The sequence below is a fragment of the Bubalus kerabau genome, chromosome 23 (assembly GCF_029407905.1).
Source record: "Bubalus kerabau isolate K-KA32 ecotype Philippines breed swamp buffalo chromosome 23, PCC_UOA_SB_1v2, whole genome shotgun sequence".
In the NCBI taxonomy this organism is placed as follows: Eukaryota; Metazoa; Chordata; class Mammalia; order Artiodactyla; family Bovidae; genus Bubalus; species Bubalus kerabau.
In genome coordinates this window covers 30,982,099-30,999,990 of record NC_073646.1, presented here as the reverse complement: position 1 = coordinate 30,999,990, position 17,892 = coordinate 30,982,099, and the positions used below count along the sequence as shown (strand labels likewise).

The following is a 17,892-nucleotide window of genomic DNA, read 5'->3' as shown; positions in this document are numbered from 1 at the left end:
GAGCATCTTTTTTATTATAAATAGTTATGAGCTGTTCAACATGATATATTTTGCCCATCTTTTAGGTTAGTTTGCTTGTCTTTTGTTTTGTTCTTGTATTGTCCTGTAAAGTTCTTTGTATAATCTGGGTAGATTATTTTTTCAGTTATGTACTTTGTAGGCATTCCTTATTTCCTTTACTCTTTTTGCAAAATAATGTAAGAGGTAGCCAGATAGGGAAGTTGGAAGCTATAAGGTGAAGAGTCTTGTCAGTGATGCTCAGGAGCTCAGAGTCTCCTACAGGCAGTGGAGAGCCATTGTGTGTTATTAAAATGAGTAATATAGTCAGGTATGCTTTACAAAGAAGAGTGTAGCAAGAGAATAGAATATGGATGAAGGAGAGGAGAGACTTAAAGAAAGTGATGCCCAGTAAGAGGCTCTTTCCAAGAATCCGGGTGAAATGGAATGAGGACGTGACACAGACCATGGCGGTGCCTTCTCGGAAGGTTTCTAGGGATCCCTGGGAATCTTCTGGGAGCTGGAGAGGAGGGCAGTGGTGAGGCTTCAGAGGAGTGCTTTAGTTCACCTTCTCCTCTTGATTCACAGAGTTGCTTTCCTGTCTTGCCTTGGTGAGGGTAGTTTCCAAAAGATACAGCCACCCAAATCTACTTACCAGCTTAGAATTTTGTGGGTCCTTCGCAGTAAGGAACCCTCCTGCAATGCAGGAGATGCAGGAAACTTAGGTTCTATCCCTGAGTCAGGAAGATCCCCTGGGGGAGGGCATGGCAACCCATTCCAGTATTCTTGCCTAGAGAATCCCATGGACAGAGGAGCCTGGAAGGCTGTGGTCCACAGGGTCACAGAGAGCTGGACACAACTGAAGCGACTGAGCACGAGCTCTATGTCCAGCTAGATTTCCCTCCTGCCCGCAGGACATTCCGTCCAGAACCGACAGGTCTTAATTCCCCCCGGGCCCTCGCTCGTTCCCTTCCTGCCACCTTGTCTGCCGCTCCCTCTCTCTCCCTCTCTCTCTTTTTTTAAAATTTTATTTCCCATTTTAAATCTTGCACAGTATAATACAATAAGCATTAAATCATGCAAATTGGTCTAGGTTACATTTTGAAAAATGTTAAGAGGAAACTGTTAAGAGACCAGTTTCTGACAGGCAATGCATTTTAAAGTTGAGGGATTTGAAATATTTCAGCAGTGGACCTAAAACAGCATTATAAATTAGTTCAACTTATCAGCCCTAAACAGAATTATTCATCTTCCAAAAGGGTATTTCATGGCCGCTGGGCCCAAACGATCGTTCACCTTCATTTTTGCCCTGCTCTAAGGGTAGGTCTCACTTTACTGAATTCTCCTGATTCATTACTGTGTGTTACTTTATGAATTTTTTATCAGCATTTTAATAGCTCTTTCAGATGATTGAATGTAACTGATTCTTGTAGCAGAACACTGATTGAACAGAGAGACAGTAATGTATGTCGTAGGGGTTAGCTTCAAGCCAAGCTACAGAGTTTTTTACCTATAAGATGTGCTTTTTCCCCTCACTAAGTCTCTGCAGACAGGAGCCCCCCCACCCCAACCTCCTCCCAGACATCTGCATCTTGCTTCTGCATCAGGAATTGGGGAGGAATCTGCCATTTTCAGTTTCAAGCATGGTACCGCAAGCAAAGAAAGGAGAAAATCAGTGCCGGCCTGAAAACATCCTCTTTCTGCTCATCTTAAAAGTATGAAGTTATTATGGTTTCCAGGGTTCTGAGGATGAGAGGAAGACCAGTGGGAGGGGGAGTTTGTGGAAAGAGCTGAGTGTGAATCCCGGCTCTCACCTACTGTGTAACCTTGGGCCTTCGTCCCATTGTCCTGAATGTTTTCACTCCCTGTACATCACAACAACCCATCTTTCTCAGCTGTTGTAAGGATTAAATGAGAAATTATACTTGAAAGCCCCAAGCACATAGCAGGCCCTCAGGAAATGTTTGCCGCATATAAATAATGTACGTGAAAGCACTTTTAGACTTTTAAAGCACTGTGCAAATATAAGTTATTAATATAAGCCAGAGTGATGCCTGAGCAACAAGGGTAGGCTTCCACTTAGGATACATACTGAACGCTAAGTTGGTCCTTTAGAAATTGCTGTTTACTGATCAACAGTGGTCAAGTATCAGTCATTTGATATGGCCCGACCTAATAGTTTTATATTGTTGATCAAGTGTAACTTTTTTGTGATTAAAATGAAGAAAAAAAAAAAACTGTGGGGGTTTATGTTGAGGGAGTTAGAGAATTATATAGCTATAGGAGACCTTACAGATAATTAAGTACAGTCCTGTCTACAGGTGAGAAAACTGAGATCCAGGCCACACTGTCATAATTAGTAGATTTAAGAATAAACCCAGTTTTCATTCCTGGATCCCTGGGCTTATGTACTGCATCACACAGCCTTACTGAGAATGCAGTTTGTTCACTCAGCAAGTATGTAACAGAACTCGAGAGAGAACCTCAGGTCCTCTCAAGCCTTGACTAGGAGCCTTTAGTCTGTGTATGCCAAGTCCTGTGAGGCACCCAACACCAGGTAATTCCCAGAGGGCGCCCCCAGCAACAGACTGACCTAGAATGGTGACGAGAGAAAAGTCAGAATGGGTTTTCGGTATTGATATCAGATTAGTGGACTCTTGCCTGAATCTGAGCTCACAGATCCTAGCTACCATTCCATGCTTGGTGTCTCTTCTATCCAGGAAGGAACCCTAGTTGGGGTTGACAGGAATTAGTAGAGAACCAGCTGGAATGCTGCATTGCTGAGTATCTTGCCTATGATCTGTGTCCAGCTAAGTTAATGATAGAAATTGTTCACTTTCTCAAGCTTTAAAAGTCATAGATCAATCCAGAAAAATACATAAATGGCAAAGAGAAACAGGCATAAAATAAAAGTTACACATCTGATTTAGTAAATGAAAATATAGCTGCTTGGTTAGATATTTTCTCTGTGAAATGCTGATAAAATATTTGAATCACCAATACTTTTATTTGCTCCCTTGTTCATGTCAACATCTTAATGTGAAATATAATAACAATGAGCATTTAGAAGCAATCTGGCAAAGCCTGCACCAAATTTATTTTAATGTTCTTTTTTATTTTTAAATCCAAGCCTCCAAATGTGCTTTTAAGGGTATTTTGCACAATATTTATTTTAATAAGATTGTAGAATTGAAATATAGCATTTTGGGGCAAGCAGAGTACAGAAAGAAATAATATGAAAGTTGAGTAAAGATTAGGGGGTTTTATTGTTGATTTTCATAATTTTGCTAAATTATGTGGCTATAGAGGGATGAATGAAGAAGGGATACTTTGGAGGAGAGAGTATACACCACATGTCATACCAACAGTTACTGCTTAGGGACTTTTTTCCACTAGGGGAAAAAAAAATCCACACACTCAAAGCCTTTTCTGGCCCTGTTCTTTTTCTTTTACATCAATTCCATATCTTTTTTTCCAGTTGAAAATTGTTGGGAACCTCCAGTATCCAAAAAAAAAAAAAAAAAAGGTGGCATCAGCTAGGTCATGGGGAACTCTGGGATTCAAAGGACTTGCCTTTGAAAAGACAAAGGACAAACTCGAATATAGTTAAGGAACATTTTAGGTTTATTGGTTCAAGAACTCTTGGAAGAACAGGACTAATGTCTTTTTTTGGCCAAAAGTCTCACATTTTGAAAGGGAGAGCCCCTCTGAGGTTTTATTTTGGTACTGATTTTTTTTTTTTTTTTTTTTTGACATGCCACATGGCTTGCAGGATCTTAGATTAGTTCCCCAGCCAAGGATGGAACCCATGCCCTCAGCTGTGAAAGCATGGAGTCCTAACCACTGGACCACCAGGGGATCCCCTTGTGTTGCATCCTTTGAAAATATTTTGAATGAACGGATGTTGAGCAGAGATGCCATGGCTTTTCTCCCCAGCCCAGCCTTGGAGCCTAAAACCAATCACTCTATTGCAAAATGAATAAAAGCTATGTCTGAATCCCACTAAAACTCAATTAGAATTTAATAGAGAACATAAACAGAGTGTTAACCATGGCAAACTAACTTTAATGTAAGTCCCAGGGCTCAAGAGCAGGCGTAATAGCTCAACAAAAACAAAACCCTTTATGGATAGCTTCACATCCCATATGCTACATCCAACAACCCACTTAGATAAGCAGTACAGAGCTTATCAGTGTTTTATAGACTGGGAGAAATGGAGACTTAGAGAGGTTGTAACTTGCCTAAAGACATAAAAAGTGACATTGGCAGGGTTCTACTGTAACCACCTTCAGCCCACTTAGATGTTCTCAGCCGCTGTCCCGAGGAAGACCAAGAAAGAATTAGAGTAGGGATGAATTGCCAAAAGAGGCTGTTGGCTGTGTGCATTTTTTAAAAAATATTTTTATTGGAGTATAGTTTTACAATGCTTTGCTAGTTTCCACTGTACAGCAGAGTGAATCAGCTATTTGCATACATATATCCCCTCTTGTTTTTAGATTCCTTCCCATTTACATCACCACAGAGCACTGAGTCGAGTTCCCTGTGTTATACAGTAGGTTCTCATTAGTTACCTATTTTATACATAGTATCAAGGATATATATGTGTCAATCCCAATCTTCTAATTCACCCCCACCCCCCGCTTCCCCCTTTGGTACCCTCAGGTTTGTTCCCTACGCCTGTGAATCTATTTCTGCTTTGCAAATAAGTTCATCCATACCATTTTTATAGAGTACACATAGAAGCGATATAATACGGTAATTTGTTTTTTGGTTCTTTGCTCAGCTTTTTCGCTTTTGTCAAAATATATTACCTATACTCTTGACTTGGTTATACCTACAAAATATACTTTCTGGGACTTCCCTGGTGGTCCAGTGACCAAGTCCATGCTCCCAATTCAGGGGACCCAGGTTCAATCCCTGATCAGGGCATGTACCAATGAAGACCTGGCGTAGCCAAATAAGATAAAAGTCCAGGGGGCTGCAAAGAGCCAGACGCAACTGAGCACCAATAGCACCAAAGTAAATATTTTGAAAATAAATAGAAAACAAAATACACTTCTGTCTTTACCTTATACTACTGTAGATCACCTTTTCCCTGTGGGCTCTATTAGGACATGAGAAGGCACCTATGGGCAGTCTTTGATGCACTGCTCTACTATGATACCAGGAAGGGAAGAAGAAAAGCTCCAGTCTGTCTGTAGCATTTGTTGTTTTAATTTTGTCATTCTCCCTTTAAATGGCCCGTTACAATTAACATGGAGGTTTTCTGCGGCTGTTTGAAGTCAGATACAGGCGGTGTGATTCTGCTTTTACTAGGTATTTAATAGACAAATCCCTTACCCTCTTAGAGCCTTAGTTTCCTCATCTGTTACATGAGGCTAATAGTACCAAACCTAGAGGGTTATTGAGAGGGTTAAGTAAAATAAGGTGTGCAGTCTTACTGTAGTGATCATACACACAGGACACAAAGTAAGTGATGGCTTTATTATAAGTTCGATTATGATTATTAGCATTATTATTGCTATGGCTACAATTACTGCTCCTGGAGAACGGAATGGCAACCCACTCCAGTATTCTTGCCTGGAGAATCCCATGGACAGAGGAGCCTGGAGGGCAACAGTCCATGGGGTCGCAAAGAGTCGGACACGACTTAGGGACTGAACAACAAGAGCAATCACTGCTACCAAGAAGGGAATTGCCATCAAGTAAGAACAACCCAACAGGTACCGTGTTTATATAAACAGAGATGCTTAGGCATTCTTTCCATATTTATACCATTACCTGGTGTCATAAGTTCTTTGACAGTTTGTTAAAAAAAATATATACATCAAATAAGTAGCAGTGAACATAGAAAAGAAAACAGCGACGAAGAACAAGGTGACAGACACAGAAAACTGAAGAATCGATATAATGGCCTCAGCCGAGCTTCAGATTTGACACTGAGATTCCTGGCAGCCAACGTCCAATTCTCTATGAAATTACTTAGAAAAGAGACCATCGTTTCTTTAAGAAGCAAGCTGCTTCTTCTCAAGCTTCATTGCAAGATAACTTTCTCACATGGGATTTTCTGTAGTGAACGATGCCTTTCTCAAATGCAATAACAGATCTTCTATGACTGCTTCTTCTAGTAACTTTTTGATAAGACCAAATGGTATGACATTAAAATACAATTCAGTGACAGCCGTTCTGTGTGGGACTAAAGTACTGTGGCCCTAGTGTGAAGCTGTGAGATGGTCAGGTTTGATCCACGGATAGAATTTAAAGTGTTTCGAAGAATGGATGAACTGCTTGTCCTTCAAATAATCTTTTGTAAATATTGCTTTTCTCAGCTGGGCTTTTGATAGGAGTTGAATGGCAGACAGTTTGAGATTGTCTTCTCTGACAAGAGCCTGGTGTGTTTGTATTCTGTGCCGCTGGCCCAGGGCAGAGCCTTATGCCTTAGAAATCAGGAGTGTAGGTGGTAAAGTTGACATCTTATTGTGAAAATTGGACCCCTGCCTACACAGAAGGCCATTCTGCCTCTCCCTAAGAACAGCTGCGGGGGTACTTGCAAGCAAATCCAGACTCTTTGGGAATCAGTTTGGGGTTCTGCTGCAGCACCCGTAACCACATTCTAGACCTTAGATCAGCAGGTCCCAACCACAGTCACCCCAACTCTGGTTAGGGGTGAAACCAAGAGAGAGGGTGTTATATCTGATTGCTGGAAAGTATAGAGCCCCTGGCGTGCTGCGATTCATGGGGTCGCAAAGAGTCGGACACAACTGAGCGACTGAACTGAACTGAACTGATAGAGCCTATCCTACCTCTTTAGCATCCTTTGAGAGATACCTGTGGGTCAAGAAAGAGTCTGTGGTGAAAACATTACCTGTGTGTGGAGTGCTTAGTCACTCAATCATGTCCGTCTCTTTGCAGTCCTTTGGACTGTAGCCTGCCAGGCTCCTCCGTCCATGGGATTTTCCAGGCAAGAATACTGGAGTGGGTTGCTATTTCCTTCTCCAGGGGATCTTCCTGATCCAGGGATAGAACCCATGTTTCCTGTGTCTCCTGCATTGCAGGCAGATTCTTTAGTCACTGAGACATCAGGGAAGCCTGTTATCTGAGTTGTTCCAGGCAAAAGACGGTGAATCATTGCTCTAAGTCTGTGGCCAGAATGTTTCCAGCCTAGATTTCTAGCTGTCCCTGACTCTGCCAGCAGTAGAAACTCTGTAATTCCTTCTCAAGATACTAAGTGACATCATTTCTTGGTAGACCTGGCAGATCAACTAGCTCCAAAAATGTACCTTAAGACATTAAATGAATGCATCTGCCCAATGAAGTTATTCGAACAAGCCAGTTAACACATGGAGGCTGGTCTAGTATTTCAGTTTTCGCTAGTTACTACCGAGCCATTCTTTCTGACGACAAGTGCCAAGACCATTTATCTGTTGACACTTACTGTATGTTAGGGTTTGTAAGGAAAAGCTGTAATGGGGGAGAGAGAATAATAAGCAGAAAGGAGCTGCATTGAAAAGCCAGTCTTCACGCTTTCCTGAGGCCTGAGGAAGCCATGACCTACTCTGGGTGAAATTGCTTCCACCATGTGGCAGCTCAGGGGTGTGTGTGTGAGGGAGGATCAGAATGAAGAGTGAAAGTAGCTGTTGGGCTTGTTGGCATCCAAGGGCCTCATCAGCATCGGTAAATGTCCAGCTTGGTCCAGTTCAGGCCCGCAAGCCGATGTTAGCTGGTGGAAGGGCTCTGGGCTGCATTGAGCTCCCTGGCAACAGAAAACAGCCGGAACACAGAGGCCTTTTCTTCCTCGCACAGGAGTATGGGGTTGACCAAGATGCCCAGAGAAGCCAAAAGCATCAGGCAAGTACTTTGTGAATTTGTTGTGTGGACGTCCACCCAGCTTCCCAGCTTTCACATGGCTTCACATTGCCTTGACCATCATCCCGGTTCATTAAATGTTAATGGGTTGTTAATATAGGAAGAGTAATCCCCTGAAGTCCCTTTAACCTGTTTTACTCTTCCTCTCAAATGATCCACATCAGTAGGAATTGCTCAGTATATGGTGTCTATGAGAGTGCTCGCTCCTGGAGGCTTTCTCCTGTAGTTTATAGCCCAGGGTGGGCACCTCGATAAGATCTTAAGTAGAGAGAGCGATGAAGCTTTGTATCAGCTGGTGAGATGGAGGTGGGGAGGGTCTATTGAGAGCCTGGCTTGTGGGCGAGGGCATTTTCATAAATCGTACTGTTCTTTTCCCTCTTGGTTGGTCCTGTTTATAGAATCAGAACCTCTTCGAGATGGAAAGGGCCCTGAAGTTATTTTTCCCAGCATCCCAGTCTTCACAGAATTTCTTCCACAGCTTCCCTGGCAGATGGTCACATGAAAAAAGTGAAAGTGTTAGTCACCTGGTCGTGTCTGATTCTTTGCGACCCCAGGGACTGTAGCCCACCAGGCTCCTCTGGCCATGGGATCTCCTAGGCAAGTATACTGGAGTGGGTTGCCATCCCCTTCTCCAGGGGATCTTCCCCACCCAGGGATCAAACCTGGGTCTCCCGCATTACAGGCTGATTCTCTACCATCTGAGCCACCTGGAAAGCCCCTCTTCCTTCTGGGGAAGGGGCTTTACCCCTTCCCGAGGCACCTGATCCTGCTTTTCCACAACTCTCCTAGTGCAAGTGTTTCTTCTTCTCCTATCCACTCTCATAATTCCTCTTCCTCTTCCTCAGGACACTTATCATGGTTGCAGGCTTTCATTGGTTAGGTTGCTGCCCCTTGTAGACTGGAAGTTCTACAGGAGGCCATGTCCTCTTTGGCTCACCATTTTTTTTTTTTTTAAACCTTTTGGCCTCGTCAAGTAGGTATGTGGGATCTTAATTCCCCAACAAAGGACTGAACCGTAACCCCTGGACTGCCAGGGAAGTCCCCTTGCTTGCCCTTTAGCATAGTGCCCACCCAGTGAAGGTGACTGGTGTTATTTGTTGAATGAATGGAGCAACGAATGTATGCACTCAAGTTCAGAAATGTCCAAAGGCAACTCAGAAGGGATTCTGTCACATGCAAATGGAAAGTCTTTTTTACCAGATACCAGCTGACCTGCTCACAATGACTTTAAAGTGGATGTGAAGGAAGGAATGGGGAGAAGCACCCAGGAAAAGGATTTTAAAAGTCAAGCACTACAAAACCAGTTCAAATAAAGGGGCCTGGAGATTATCAGTTTGAAAGAGAAAGAAAAAGCACAGCGTGGGTGAAGCCTAGTGACACCCAAGATAAAAAAAGTTGTTAGAACTAAGTGCCATTCAGAGCCTGGGAAAATCAAAATGATCATGATTTTTGAGGCCTAGCATGGTAAATATGACCTCGAAAATATCATTGAGATTTGGTGAGACTCAAACAGACTGGAAAAGGGATTGAAAAGTCTTCCCTGGGGGAGGAAAGAGGTCTACTCAGTGGACAAGATTGTTCTTGGAGTAGGAATCCACAGAGCAGAGAGCGCGGCTTGGAGGATGGCATTCAAGTGAGGAGAGGAGGCCGTCAAGCCTCAGGCGCCCACAGGAGGAGCCCAGAGGCAGATACCGGAGCACCTGGCAGGTGGCCCCGCCCCTTCCAGTTCATCTCCTGGTGGACGAGGCTCAGATCCTGCCGGAATCCCCAGCACAGGAGTGGTGGGTCTGTGACGCACAGCCTCTGGGCCCTGGTCTGGGAGAGCCGTTCTCCTGAGTCTGGTCTCAGAGGAAGATCACAGTCCACACGCTTCTTGCTCCCTTTCATCTCCCACGTCTCCTGAGTCACTCAGGTTTGTCACTTTTCTCTTGGGAGGGTCTCTCAACCTTTCTGCTCCCATAGCTCAGACCTCGACTTCTCTCTTGGGCATCTCTTCAGATGCACGGCCAACTCACCGGAGAGGGTCTGTCCTTGCATGCCAGATCTCTGCTCTCCATCGCTGAACCCTCCACACTCTTGACCCACGTCTCCCCAGCGTGTCCTTTCAGCCCCTCACCCATTCTTACCAGTCATATTCGGTACAGCTTCAGGGTCCTGCCTCTGTCCCGTCTCACTTTCGAAGCTTCCTCGACTGCTCAGCCATCTCCTACAGCTCCAGGCTTGTTTTCCCATTTCCTTGTGTACCTCTCGGGACGTGCCCCCATCACCTTTATTGGTGTTTTAGAGTCCCTCCCTTCCTCTCTCCCATTCCCCGACCCTCACCGACCACTTACTGGTCTCAGTCCATCCTTGTCGTCGGTCAGCCCAGACCCTGGCACTGGGATCTGCATACAGGCGGCACTCGGTCATTGTTCATTGACTTGACTGGGACGTGTCTTCCCAAGACACAGATCCTAAATGCTTCTGACTTTTCAGCATATTTTCACGGAGTCAATTTCAGATCCTTCCTAGAATGGAGGTCAAGCCAGCTGGGTGCGATTGCTGGGCTTCCCTGTTTGCTCCCATTTGTCTCCATTTCTCCAGTCTCTTCCTCTCCAGAAATCCATTAAGATGACAGAGTCTCAGTGGCCTCTGCAGATTCCCTCATTCTCTAGAGTGCTGTGCACTGGGGCCAGCAGACATCAGCTCATGGTAAAACACTCTCAGTGCACTCTGGGTGACTGGGCACGGTCTCATGCTTGAAGCTTCCGCTCAGTGGTAACAGTGAAAATCCAGTCCCTCCAGCAAAGTGTAATAAGCTGTCTCTCCTCACATTGGAGCTGCTCAGTGCTTTTGGGTTTTTCTGTTTGTTTGGGTTTTTTTGGTTGAACTCACCACTCAGTGCCTCAGTATTTCAAGGGCACGGTCACTTAGCTGTAATAACTGCTCATACTGTTTACTCAACAATTTTAGATATAGGTCAGCATAATAGTTCGGGCTTCCCTGGTGGCTCAGATGGTAAAGAATCCGTCTGCAACGCGGGAGACCTGTGTTCGATCCCTGGGTCAGGAAGATCCCCTGGAGGAGGGCATGGCAACCCACTCCAATATTTTTGCCTGGAGAATCACCTGGACAGAGCAGCCTGGCAGGCCACAGGTCCATAGAGTCACAAAGAGTTGTCATGACTAAAGCAACTTAGCACGCAACGTAATAGTTATTTTGTCAAATCCTAGAACCTCTTCTCACGTTTGCATTCTTTCTGTACCTTTGCTCACCAAGAAAAAAGGTATCCTTCTTTACCTGTAGAGGTAGTGCAAATGCAGGGAAATACATTTCTCACTTTGTTGCACCTATACCACTTCTTTCTTTGTTAAAAAGGGGTATAAAAGAGAATGGAGAAAACCCTGGCCTACATAAATAGCACTAAATATAAACAGTAGAAATGGGCTTCTGGGTGTTACACTGTACCGAGGGGTTGTTATGGCAACCTAAGGCGCCAGTATTAACGCAATAGCACCCACCTTGTGAGTGCAATGGTTGCTGGGTTCCCCACGGTTTGCTTTCTGCTAGGACAGGAAGCAAGGCTTTTATGTAATCAGTGACATTTAGATTTAAAATCGGGAGACAAAGTAGGAGGGGTTCTGGGGTCCAGAGCTGGGTTCCAGGCCAAGTTTTATATTTCCCTTTGAAGAGAAATGGGACCACTCCTAACCGATCTGCCTCTGTTAGCCTTGTTCTAAGCACGTAGTTTTGAATGTGGAGGATGAATGATACAGATAGTCCACTAATTCCCTAAAGGGAGTCTGAAGTTCCCTTGAATTTAAGGAGCTTTTTGACCGGAATGTGAAATCGATCAGCAAAGAGTAAGATGATAACGATTATGTGGTAACTGTCCAGGAGGACAGGTTCCCAGAGTAGTAATGGGCTGTGGGCACTGATTCCCCACAGAGAAGGAATCCTGATGTCTGTGGGGAGAAGGAGAGAATGGAAGTGAGCAGGAACTGGGAAACCCTGGTTTTTGCTGAGAGGAAAGGCAGTGGGGATCCTGGACAGGCACTGCCCTGCGCACCTTGTGACTATGAGCTCAGCGAGGGAGGAGACGGGAGCATGGGCCTTCCTTTGTGGTGGACGTCAGTCAGGAACAACATGAGACTTCAGTGGTGAGCCTGTGCTTAAGAGTCTGCCTGCCAATGCAGAGGACATGGGTTCGATCCCTGGTCCAGGAAGACCCCACATGCCAGGGGGCAGCTGAGCCCGTGCCCCACACCCACTGAGCCTGAGTGCTTCACAACAGAAGAAACCACCACAATGAAAACCCACACACCACAACGAAGAGTAGTCCCTGAACGCTGCAACTAGAGAAAGCCCGAGTGCAGCAACAAGGACCCAGCACGGCGAAAAATAAATAATAAATGTATTTTAAAAATAATGATAATAAAATGTATTTTATAGATATAACCTGACATGCAAATCACTTTTGTTTCCTAAAACCAGAGATGTGTGTATAATTGTTTACTAAGTCGTGTCCAACTCTTTGCAACCCCATGGACTGCAGCGTGCCAGTCTTCCTTATCCTTCATTATCTCCCACAGTTTGCTCAAACTCATGTCCATTGAGTCAGTAATGCCATCCAACCATCTCATCCTCTGTCGCCCCCTTCTTCTCCTGCCTTCAATCTTTCCCAGCATCAGTGTCTTTTCCAGTGAGTCAGCTCTTTGAATCAGGTGGCCAAAGTATTGTAGCTTCGGCTTCAGCATCAGTCCTTCCAATGAATATTCAGGGCTGATTTCCTTTAGGATTGACTGGTTTGATGTCCTTGCTATCCAATGGACTTTCAACAGTCTTCTCCAGCACCACAGTTTAAAAGCATCAGTTTTTCAGCACTCAGTCTTCTTTGTGGTCCAATTCTCACATCCGTACGTGGCTACTGGTAAAATCATAGCTGTATGGACTTTTGTTGGCAAAGTGATGTCTCTGCTTTTTAATATGCTGTGTGTAGAATAAGGCCTGGAAATGGGAAGGTCAACAGGGGTCAACAGTTTAAGTGGTGTTCTAGAATGTGCTGTCTAGAAAGGAGTGTTGAGCCCCAGGTTCAAAAGGAGAGGAGAGGAAAGCAAGGGTGGGCAAGCCAAAGAGAGGAGGTAACAGCAACCAGAAAACTTCTCCTCAAATGCTGTTTATTTATCTAAAGAATCACCTCATTCATAAGCCACAGCCACGTGTAAACCCCGCCGTGCTCACTGAGGGAGATACAGGAGCACTTCCAGACAACACTCACCAATCAGCCCACAAAAGAGCCCAGAGCCTCTCGGATCCAAGACACCACAGATACACAGAGAAGCTTCCTCTCATGGGCAGACCCTTGAGTGGGAAAGCCTAGAAAACCCCAACATCACAAACTGAACTACTCTGCAATTCCCTCCGGATGCTGTCTTCACTTTCCTGGAAAAGAGAATAAAGAACCAAAGTTCAGCAAGAGCAGTGGAATGCACATTTTAAAAACGTTTAAAATTTTTTTAAACGTTTTTAAAATTTTTAAAACGTTTTTAAAAATGTTAGTAGAGTCCCTTCACAAATAGTTTTTTCATTCGATTCACACAGAGATCATGTGGGCTGGGCAGAACGGAGAGAGATGCTCCCATTTTACAGATGAAAACACTGAGGCAGCTTGGCAAGCTACAGAGACCTGGCAGAGCTGTGTCTTCTCCAGAGCTGAACCCAGAAGTGAGTCCTCCTCCATGGTCAGATCCTCCACCTTTTCTATGGAGAGGATCCTTGAGACACCAGACCAACCCCACCTATAAAAGAAATATCAGATCACACAGAATCCATATAAACTTGCTCGAAAGGGCTCCTGCCTCTCCTCGCAGGCTGTCCTTCTTACTATTGGCATATCCGCTGAATGTCATAGCTTCCGCGCCCAAAGCCTTGCCAGAGAACAGGCTGCCAGCCGGCAGGGTGGGGGATGCTGTGAAGTGGTCGAATCTGGAAGAGGGCCGAGGCATGCGGGAGGGGAGGCGGTGACCAGGATTCCCAGGGGCAGTGATTAAACAGGGCTTTGTGTCCATTCAGACACTGTCTCCAGGACCTCACTTATTTCTGCTTTCCAAATAAATAAATATCAGAGAGGATACCTGGGGTCAGTCTAGAAAATTAGAATTTGCTTGGGGGCAAGAAAATATGTTCTGGAAAAGATAAACAGTAGCTTGCAGTTTCACTGTTGGAACATTTGTTACAAGGTCCCGGTATCGATCTTTTATCACCCAATTTCCAGTGGGAGCTGTGATATATGACGGCGCGGGGAAGCCCTAATTCGGGTGGGTGAATCAGGGAGGGCCTTCTACAGGGTCTGCAGCAGGGGGCCATCCATCTCGGGGCCTGCGAGGTGGGGCAGGGGTGTCACTGGCTGAGGAATTCCAAGGGGTGTTCTATGCTGAGCTGTGTGCAAATGCATATCCAGGCTGGGGAGTGTTAGGGGTTTATGAGGAGGGTGATTAAAATTGTATCAAAGAGGCTTGTGCAGCTTATGGTTCAAGTTAACTGTATGAAGTAAACAGGCTTTAACGGCCTCCTGGGAGTGTGACAGATAGTCTGTGGGTGTTACGGCAGCATGGTACCGGTGAATGTTCTGGCCATCCCAAACTAATCACCATCTGTGAGCACAGGTCTCTGGGGAGCATCTGGTGGTTGGACAATCATGGTAGTTAGCATTTTTAATCAGCTTCTGTGCAATGCAGATAGAAACCTTATGCTCAAGCCTTTCTTTTTTTCCTAGCCATGTAGAATTACTTCGAGCAGAGCAGGCGAGGATTTGGGCTGTGGCTTCTGCAAGACGTGCTTGGTGGTTCTCGCCACTCCCTCTTCCCCAGTCCCCAGCCCCCAGCCCGAGCATGAAAATTAGCCTGGCCACTTGCTCATGCTCACTGCTCTTACGGCTTCTCTTTGCCAGTAGCAGAAGGGACCTCTGGGGAAGCGGGAGGGGAAGTTTGCTTCTGTGTTCAGTGGGGCCTGCTGTCTCTGGTCAGTTTCTTTCTCCCTGCCTTTCTCGCCTGACTGGTCCTTTCATCCCCACCACCCCGACCCCTGCCCTAACACACACTTACCATCGTGCACTGACAATCTTTTTTTCCTGTTGTTGTTTTTTTGGGGAGACACCACTTGAGGCCTAGAGTTGGGTGCCCTGTAGGAACCAAGGCATGCAGGAAGCTTGGTGGTACCATCCTTGGAAGTCAGCAGGCTGCAGACAGCTGATCCTGTAATTGAGGGTTAATGGGGATGGTATCAGTTACTTTTTGTTACAAATGACGTTGTTGTTGTTGTTGTTGTTCAGTCGCTCAGTCGTGTCTGACTCTTTGCAGCCCCATGGACTTCAGTAGCTCAAGCTTCCCTGTCCTTCACAATCTCCTGGATTTTGCTCAAACTCACGTCCATTGAGTCAGTGATGCCACCTAGTCATCGCATCCTCTGTCACCCCCTTATCCTCTTGCCCTCAACCTGTTCCAGCATCAGTGTCTTTTCCAATGAGTCAGCTCTTCGCATCAGTTGGCCAAAGTATTGGACTAACAACCTACCCCTAAACTTAGCGACTGTTTAATATGACTCACAAGTCTTTGGGTCAAGTGGGTGATTGTACTTATCTGGGCCATCTCGCTTATTCTCTGCTGGCCTCTCAGTCATCTGTGGTCAGCTCGGGTTGGCTACTCTAGGAGGCCTCCACCGTGTCTGGTGATTGACAGACTGCTTGGTCTGGGGGATGAGGTCCCAGCTGAGCCAACTTCTCTCTGATCCCTGTGACCTCTCATCTTTTAGTGAGCTAACTCAGGCTTCAGTCCATGCGATTGCAGGGTTCTCGGAGCAGCAAGAGGGACAGGCCCCCAGTGCACAAGTATTTTTCAAGTTCAACCAATGACACCTTGATGCTCCACCTGTGACCAGAGCAAGTCATGTGGCTGGTCCAGAGTCTGTGTGGGAAGGGACAACCAGGGATACAAGGGGCGTGACCCAGGTGGGGGCCATTTCTTCAACCATCTTCCTCAGAGAGGTGAGGTTTCCTTGTCTTCCTGACATTTCTCTGCCACCTCTCATGCTGCCTAGAATTTTCCACTATAGACTCATTCCTCTACTGGAGCTGAAACTCACATGGGAACCAGCAGGGAGCTGGGTGGTGGTAGCTGCTGCCTCCTGCCAGACCAGGATGGGCCTTTGGCAGCAGCCACGTGGGAGGTGATGGGCCAGCTGAGCATCCTACAGCAGTGGGCTTCCTTGGGTGGAGTCACTGAAACCCTAGTTCTGATCTGCTCTGCGCACATGTCTGGAGAACGAACAGTGAGTGGCGGTGAACAAAGTCAGACTGTCTTTGTGATGCTAGGAACTGGGAGCCTGGTGGGATGGATATAGTGTAGGACTCAAACAGGTGGCCCACTGAGAGGAAGATCTCACGTCCACTGCTCCCTGGCCTGCAAGGTGAGAAGCTCCCGGTACTCTGTCATTTTGGATCATCAGTGATGGAGCAGGTTTACTAGCGTTCTAGACTTCCCAGGTGGTGCTAGTGGTAAATAACCTGCCTGCCAATGCAGGAGACACAGGTTTGATCCCTGCGCGGGAAGATTCCCTGGAGGAGGAACTTGTAACTCACTCATGTATCCTTGCCTGAAGAATCCCATGGACAGAGGAACCTGGTGGGCTACAGCCCATGGGGTCACAAAGAGTCAGGCAAGGCTGAAGTGACTTAGCACACACACACATACACACACTGCTACTGCTACTGCTAAGTCAGTTCAGTCGTGTCCGACTCTGTGCGACCCCATAGACGGCAGCCCACCAGGCTCCCCCGTCCCTGGGATTCTCCAGGCAAGAACACTGGAGTGGGTTGCCATTTCCTTCTCCAATGCATGAAAGTGAAAAGTGAAAGTGAAGTCGCTCAGTCATATCCGACTCTTAGCAACCCCATGGACTGCGGCCTACCAGGCTCCTCCATCCATGGGATTTACCAGGCAAGAGTACTGGAGTGGGGTGCCATTGCCTTCTCCGCATACACACACTAGTGTTCAGCAAAGGCTTGACTGAAATGACTTTAAGGGGCCTTTTGTCTGCACCTGTTTAGGAGTCCCAAGAACTGCTTTCTGATGCGGAAAGAGATGGCACTTTGGGAAAAGTCAATGAAGAGATTTCTTTACAGTTGAGATTTTTCAGCAAGGCAAACATATGGAAGACGTAATATCTGGAGCATGCCAGGAATATGAGCTTTTGTTGCTTTTTAAATAGGAACTCAGAGAAGAACATTCTACATTTTGTCCTTACCTGTGAGCGCCTGGTGTGATGGTGGTGATGAGCACAACGACAGCAGTCGTGATGGTGACGTGTGCCTGCATTTACTGGGCTCACTGTGTCCCGGGCGCAGTTATAAGTACTTTGCTTAATTCTTATGACAACTTTACAAAATAGGTAATGCCTTGGAGAAGGAAATGGCTACCCACCTCAGTACTCTTACTTGAAGAATCCCATGGACAGAGGAGCCTGGCAGGCTGCCATCCCTGGGGTCACCAAGAGTCAGACACGACTGAGCGACTAAACAGCAGCAGAGTAATGCCTGTTTTCATCCAGAAGTAAACTGAACCACCAAGAGATCAAGGGAGATAACCAGGGTCACAAGGCTGGTCAGTTAAGGATTAGGGTTTGAGGTGGTTTGACTCCAGAGCCTGCACTCTTTCCTCTGCTGGTATGTATTCAGTAGAATCTCAGCGAACGAATCTCATTGAACGGATCTCAACGAACGATGCCACTGAGTTGATAGATCCCCTTCTGTTTGTGTGAAGGGACATCTCAGCTGGCCCCACGATGGTTTCCATGCGTGGTTTTCTATCAGATAACTCTACTTTTAGATTTAGGACTCACAAAGAGGTTATTAGGCTTCAAGATTTCACAAGCAAGTTTTAAAAAAAAGGCTTTTTCTTCATCATAAGAGGCTACATAGTTGAGTTGCTAACTTTGCACATTACTAAGAAGAAATTTTGTTAATTCTAAATATCATGTACCATTATCTCATAAAAG

At 45.8% G+C, this 17,892-nt stretch overlaps 1 protein-coding gene across 4 annotated transcripts in view; it reads left to right on the top strand.

Annotated features, from left to right (window-relative positions):
• Positions 1-17,892, top strand: part of AUTS2 (activator of transcription and developmental regulator AUTS2) — a 1,208,818-nt gene that overhangs the window by 929,521 nt on the left and 261,405 nt on the right. The gene's annotated exons all lie outside the window — the stretch shown is intronic.